Source organism: Ailuropoda melanoleuca, chromosome 7 (genome assembly GCF_002007445.2).
Source record: "Ailuropoda melanoleuca isolate Jingjing chromosome 7, ASM200744v2, whole genome shotgun sequence".
NCBI classification, from domain to species: Eukaryota; Metazoa; Chordata; class Mammalia; order Carnivora; family Ursidae; genus Ailuropoda; species Ailuropoda melanoleuca.
This window is the reverse complement of record NC_048224.1, coordinates 39,954,618-39,962,631: the sequence shown is the minus strand read 5'-3', so window position 1 is coordinate 39,962,631 and position 8,014 is coordinate 39,954,618.

Genomic DNA, 8,014 nt, shown 5'->3' with positions numbered 1-8,014 from the left:
CGGGGGGCGGGGCGTGGGCGGGGCGGGGCCGGCGAACGGGGCGGGGGCTCGGACCCCGGGCTCCAGCCGGCACCGGAAACGCGCCGTGGTCCGCTAGACCCACAGGAAGTGTGTAACGACACCTCCTACGAAGCGCTCCGAGCTCTCGGTCGTCGCTGCCCGGAGGAGTTGTGGACCCACCTTCCTAGCGCACACCGGCGCGCACGAGCTCGGTCTCTGCGCCCAGACAGGTGTGCACCCCACGATCCCCGCGACGTTCTGAAGTGGGCAGCACTCCGTCCTGCCGCGCACCCGGCGCCTTCCCCACTCTTATTGCCTTCGTCCCAGTCCCCGCTGCCCCCTTGGTACTCCGCAGAGCTTCACCTAAACGCAAGGACCGGACCTTACAAGAACCTGTTCCATTCGTCTGGTGAATAACACCTGTTTTAACGCACCGAGTGGAGTCACCTCTACACCCAAGCATATACTGGAACACCTCTTACTGACACAACCCACAGTCCCCGCTGCCCAGTGGAAGTTCCCCATCCAACTACAACACACGAATCCATCCCATGGGGGGGGGCAGTTAATGAGACCTAAAACATACTAGGACTAGGGAGGCATACAATAACACCACCTACACAGTTCGGTATCAATAGAGGTAAGGCTGGCGCCCTCCACCTTTATTTTACCTAGCAAACACTTTTATAGTACTTACTCTATGTGACCGGGGTTTACACTAAGTGCTTAGGGAATATTTATTTAATCCTAAGAACTCTCTGCAGTGAGTGTTGTTAGCATTACCAGTTTATGGATGAGGAAACAGGCAAAGAGGAATTAAGACATCTGCCCAAGATCACGAAGCAGCTGGAAGAACCCGGATTATCCCACGCGGTTTGGGGCCAGGTTCCATACTCTTAACTCCCTTTCTACTTACAGCATTAAGTATCTCCAAAATAATAATAGTGGTAATAAATAACATTTAAAGCATATCTGACTGATTAGCCAAATGTGGTGCTTACATCCTGACCTCACCCCACTGTGACAAGGAAACAGCAGTCCCTCTTACCCTTGCGGTACATGAGGGGAGAGAGAAGAATATGAGGCAGAGAATGAGACTAACTTCTGAACAAAAAAGAAAGGATTCTTAACACCTTGCTCTGTCAACACTCTGCCTGGTCTAGGCTGAATTAAAAAAAAATCTATGTAAACATTTTTGACAAAATAATGTTTGTCAAAAAAAAATTGCCACATATTTCAAATATATAATCCTGTGGAGAAATGGGAAACTTAAGCACAGCTGGTGGAAATGTAAATGGTGCAGTCACTATAGAAAACAGTACAGGGGTTCTTCAAAAAATAAAATTATGATCCAGAAATCCCACCTCTGGGTATATATCTAGCAATTAAAGCAGGAACTTGAAGAGATATTTGCACATCCACGTTCACTGCAGCATATTCACAATGGCCAAGAGGTGAAACTGCCCAAATGTCCATAGATGGATGAGTGGATAGACAAAATATGGCATATACGTACAATAGAATTTTATTCAGACTTAAAGAAATCTTATATTTCTTTATTAAAGAAAGAAATCTATCATATGCCACAACATAGATGAACCTTGAAGACATACTGCTGAGTAAAGTAAACCAGTCACAAAAGGACTATTGGAATACTACTATATGATTCCACTTACGTGAAATACCTAGAGTTGTCAAAATCATGGAAACAAGTATTATGGTGGTTGCCAGGAACGGGGGAAGGGGGAACATGGGGAGTTGTTTCATAAGTATAGAATTCTAGTTTGGCACACTGAAAAAGTTGTAGATATCTGTCACACAACAGTGTGAATATAGTTACCACCACTGACCTGTATACTTAAAGATGGTTAAGAGCATAAATTTTATACTGTTTTTTTTCCACAAATAACTTTTTAAAAATGCAATCTCATTTAAAGGATATATCCATCATGATGAATTTCTTTAATGATGCAGACTTCCAGCTATGATGGGGTACCTTGTTGAATAAACCACCTCTCCCACTAAGAACTGGAATTGTAAAAGTTGTATTTAAAACAAACAAAACAACAAAGTTTGTTTAAGGCTATTCTAGAGAAACCAAGGCTTGAGAGTCCAAGAGCTCAGCAAGAAGGGAAATACATTGAAGTGAATCTTACATTCTCAACCACTTTTCTTTCTTAGGGCATTGTTGATTTGTGTCGAGGAATATAGAAACCAAACAGTGAGAAAATCCTAGAATTTTTGACAGTCTGATTGGGCTACAGATACAAAATTTGGAGGCCAAGTCTATCAGGACAACTAGGACTTGAAAACCCAAGATCCCAGAGGAAAGGTAATCATAGCAAGAGAAGCCAGTCGTTCTACATGCCATTTATCCTCAAAGCATTTGATAATTCCTAATCTGTACACGCAAGAGGCAAGAAGCCAGGAAACCAACTGCTTAGACAAAAAAACCCAAGAAACAAAAACTAAGCAGTAACACTTAGCTGTCTCATAGTGCTAGAAAGAATTAAACAGGAAGGAGGGGCCCTGGTACACAAGGGCTCTCAGTTGAGACTCTTGAAGAACTATACCCTGAGAGTAAAAGCAAATCAGAAACAGCACTAACAATGCCTAAAACACCCTGAACTATTTCACTAACCAGGAGGATCAAGATGATCGTTCTATGTTCCATCTGCCTGCAAGAAAAACAGCAAATCTTCTTTAAAGAGCCTTCATTTTTTTAAAAAGATTTTATTTACTTATTTGAGAGAGAGGGAGAGTGAGAGTGAGAGAGAGCAAGAGTGAGAGTGAGAGAGAGAGCATGAGAGCAGGGCAAGGGGGAGGCAGATGGAGAGGAAGAAGCAGACTGCCCGCTGATCAGGGAGCCTGATGCAGGACTGGATCAGGACCTTGAGATCATGACCTGAGCTGAAGGCAGATGCTCAAGTGACTGAGCCACCCAGGCGCCCCTCACTGGTGAATTCTAACAAACATTTAAATGAAGAAACTATACCAATTGTCTCTAGTCCCTTTCAGAAGACAGAAACAGAATATTCCCAATTCATTCTACAAAGCCAGCATTACCCTAATCCAAAACCAGACAAAGACATTACAAAAAAATTACAGACCAGTATCTCTCACAAACATAGATACAAAAATCCTCAACAAAATATTAGATTGAATCCAACAATGTATAAAAATAACTATATGCCACAATTGTCATAGCCTGTTCAGGCTGCCATAACCACACAGAGATCTTCCTCAGCTTACCATGGGGTTGTCCCAATAAACCCATTGTAAATTGAAAAGATCATAAGTTAAAAATGCATTTAATACACATAACCTACCAAACACCCTAGCTTAGCCTGGCCTATGTTAAACATGCTCAGAACACTTACATTAGCCTACAGTTGGGCAAAATCATCTAACACAAAGCCTATTTTATAATAGAGTGTTGAATATTTCATGTAATTTATTGAATATTATACTGAAAGTGAAAAAACAGAATGGTTATATGGGTACAAAATGGTTTTTAAGTGTATCTGTTGTTTACCCTCTGACCAAGTGGCTGACTGGGAGCTGTGGCTAACTGCCACTGAACAGCATCATGAGAGAGTATCATACCACACATCACTAACCCAGGAAGTCATTAAAATTCAAATTTCAAAGTGTCTTTCTAGTGAATGTCTAGCACTTTCACACCATCATAACGTTGAAAAATTTTAAGTTGGATCATCATTAAATCAGGGATCCTCTGTACCAGAGACTGGGTAGCTATTTCCCATAGTTCTGGAGGCTAGGAAGTCCAAGACCAAGGCACACAGTCAGCATATGGTAAGAACTTGATTTCTGGTTCATAGATGGCAGCTTCTCACTGTGTCCTCACATGGTAGAAGGGACCAGCTAGCTCTCTGGGGTCTATTAAGGGCACTAATCCCAATCACGAGGGCCCCACCCTCATGACCTAATCACCCCTTAAAGGCCCCACCTCCTAATACCATTGTCTTGGGGGTTAGGATTTCAACATATGAAATGGGGGGGGGCATGAACATTTATATAAAAACAACCATATGGGATTTATTTCAGGTATGCAAGGCTGGTTCAATATTTGAAAATAATCTACCACATCAACAGGCTGAAGAAGATCGTATCAATAGATGCATTTGACAGAATCTAACACCTACTCATGACAAAATCTCTCAGTAAACTAGGAATAGAGGGAACTTTCTCAACTTGATGAGGAATATCTGCAAAAACCCTAGAGCTAGAAACTTTCTCACTAAGATCATGAACAAGGCAAGGATGTCCCCTCATTAATGCTTTTCAACATCATACTGGAAGTCCCAGCTAATGCAATAACACCACAAAAGAAAATGAAAGAAAGGAAAAAATAAAACTATGTTCACAGATGACAGAATTGTCTCTGTAGAAAACCTGAAAAAATTGACCCAAAAAAACCCCCCAAAAACAAACAAAACAAAAACTCTCCTGGGAACTAATAATTATAGTAAGGTTGTAGGAAATAAAGTTAATATAAAAAAGTCAATCACTTTCCAAATACCAGTAATGAAGTGAAATTTGAAATTTAAAACACATAACCACTTATATTAGCACCCCTCAAAATAGCGAGGTATAACTCTAACAAAATCTAACAAGGTCCATATGAGGAAACCTACAAAACTCTTATGAAAGATATCATAGAACAATTTAATAAATGAAGAGATAGTTCATATTCATTGATAAGAAGACTCAATATTGTCAAGACATCAGTTTATCCCAAACTGATATATGGATTCAATGCAATGCCAATCAAAAATCCCAGCAAATTATTTTGTGGCTATCAACAAATTGATTCTAAATTTTTTTAAATTGAGAAATACTTGTACTTTTGTTTTCTTTTTCTTTTTTATTTTAAGTAAGCTCTACATTCAATGTGGGGCTTGAACTCACAACCCCAAGATCAAGAGACACATGCTTCACCAACTGAGTCAGCCAGGTCACCCTGATTCTAAAGCTTCTACGAAGAGGTAAAAGACCCGGGGTAGCCAACTCAGTATTGATGGAGAACAAAGTTGGAGGACTGACACTTCCTGACTCCCAACACTATATAGCGGTAGTAACCAAGCAGTGTGGTATTGGTGAAGGAATAAACAAATAGATCAGTAGAACAGGATAAAGAACCCAGAAATAGACCCACATAAATACGGTCAACTGATCTTTGACAAAGGAGAAGACAGTCTTTTCAACAAATGGTGCTGGGGGGCGCCTGGGTGGTGCCTGGGTGGCGCAATCGTTAAGCCTTTGGCTCAGGGCGTGATCCCAGCGTTCTAGCATCAAGCCCCACATCAGGCTTCTTCACTAGGAGCCTGCTTCTTCCTCTCCCACTCCCCCTGCTCGTGTTCCCTCTCTCTCGCTGGCTGTCTCTCTCTGTCAAATAAATAAATGAAATCTTTTAAAAACAAAACAAAACAACAACAACAACAAAAACCCAAATGGTGCTGGGACTGGATATCCACATGCCAAAAAAAAAAAAAACAACAAAAAAAACTAACAAAGACTTAACTCCTTTCACAAAAATTAACTCAAAATGGATCACAGATCTAAATGTAAAAATGTAAAACTATAAAATTCCTAGAAAATGACAGGAGAAAACCTAGATGGCCTTGGGTATGGCAAGGACTTTCTAGATACGACACCAAAGGCACAATCTGTGAAAGAAATGATTGCTAAGCTGGACTTCATTAAAATGAAAAACTTCAGGGTGCCTGGCTGGCTTAGTCAGAAGAGTACGCGACTCTTGATCTCAGTCGGGGTTGTGAGTTCGAGCCCCACACTGGGTAGAGATTACTTAAAATAAATAAACTTGAAAAGATTAAAAAAAAAAAAAAGAAAAGAAACTTCTGCTCTGGGAAAGGCAATGTCAAAAGAATAAGAAAACAAGTCCCAGACTGGGAGAAAATATTTGCTAAAGACATATGATAAAGGATTGTTTTCCAAAATACACAAAGTACTCTTAAAATGCAACAGTAAGAAAACAACTTAACTTAAAACTGGAACAAAAACCTTAACAGACACCTTAGTAAAGAAGATACAGAGGCAAGTAAGCATATGAAAAGATGTTCAACATTGCAAACTAAAAGGAGATACCACTACACACCTGTTAGGATAGTCAAAACCCACAACACAGACAGTACCAGATACTGAAGGGGAATGCTGAGTGAGAGGAACACAAGTTCATTGCTGGGGGGAATGCAAAATGGTACAGCCACTTTGGAAGACAGTTTGGCAGTTTCTTCTAAAACTAAACTTAATACCACATTATTTTCCTTTGCACAATTTGCCACTTTAGAAACTCAAAGTTCTTTTCTTTTGTATTATTTCTCTAAAAATTTATCGTTCTTTTGTTAAGATGTTAGATAAGCTCAAGTTCTAACCACCCCGTGGAGGTACTCATGTCTGAATACTCCCAGGTATATTTGTAATGCACGTTAGTAAACTTCAATTTCTTCTTCTCTTGTTAAGCTATCTTTTGTTAATCTAATTTACAGGACCCCAGCTGAAAACTTGATATAGAGAGGGAAAAATACTTTTTTTCTTCTACTTAAGAAGTTTATTTAAGAGGCACTATATAAGTGGATTTGTTGAAATACAGGATTACTAGCAACAAACCCTCTTAAAAATAATGTCTAACTAACTTCACTCAATCACTAACAAGACCCATGGCCTTGATTTCCCTCCATACCATTTAATTTCATTAATAGGGCTCAACTGGCTGCTGGCCAAGGCACAAAATGGCCAAAACTTCTGGGAAGTTCTACAACTTCAGTACAGTTAATGGGCAAGATCCATGGAAAGGGAACACGTGAATTCATTAAGGTATCAGGGAGATGTTGCAAGAGAAGGCTTCAGGAATCTAGGTGTGGCTACCTTTATTTCTGACAGGATACTGCAAATTGTTTGGTACTTCTTAGTAATAATGAGCTCAAAGGGGCTGCAGATGACCTAATCCAATTCCCTCAATTCCAGACAGGAAAACCAGGGCCCTGTGAAAATATTTTTTCCCCAATATCCCAAAGCCTCTTAGTAAGAAAGCTCATGTTTTAGTGACCAGAACCCAGAATTCCTGTCTCACAATATTTATTTTCCCAAAGCTTTGAGACCATTTGGAGAACGCAAAGACAGACCCCTTTAATAAGCTTCAGTAGAAAACAAGCCTGCTGGCAAGACTTGACCAGGATCTTCACATAGCTCGGAATGTCTGGCAGATGCAAAGGGAGTCGTGAGGCTGTCACCCCAAAGGCAATCCATCTGGGCTTCCTGGATGGAGAGGTAAGGTCTTCAGGTTCTATTCAAGGCTTATGTCCTGGGAGGTTTTTGTTGGATAGGGATTTTGTTAATTTTGGCCTTGGGCTAGTCTTTTCCCATTCTCTGATCCTGTTTCCTCATTTGTAAAATAGACATTAAATGCTTCTAATATTACGATTCTAGGAAATGTCAGAATTAAGCACAGTAATATTAGAGAATGGAAGATGAGAAGTAAAAGAATTACACTGAGCAAGTATTTTTAACTGATTAAAGTGAAGGGAAAGGACTTTATTTTAAACCTTAGCTTTAAAAAAAAAAAAAAAAAAAAGGAAAACAAAGGGAGTTTGCTGGGGCTGCCAAGACAAAATACCACAGACTGGGTGGCTAAACCAACAGACATCTTCCAGTTCTGAAGAGGAGTCTTGGTAGATGTGGTTTCTTCTGAGGCCTCTCTTTGCTTTAGAGATGATTGCCTTCCCGCTGGTCCTCACATGGTCATTCCTTTGTGTGTACATGCCTGGTCGTTTATCTCCAATTTCCTCTTCTTAGAAGGACCCCAGTCAGACTGGATTAGAGCCCCCCCTAAAAGCCTCACTGTAACTTAATCACTTCTTTCAAGGCCATATCTCCAATAAGGAAAGTCTGAGGTATGTGTGGAGACAGGGGAGTGCGTGTGCGTGTTAGGATTTCAACAAATGAGTCTGGGAGGTTTACAATTCAGCGTTTA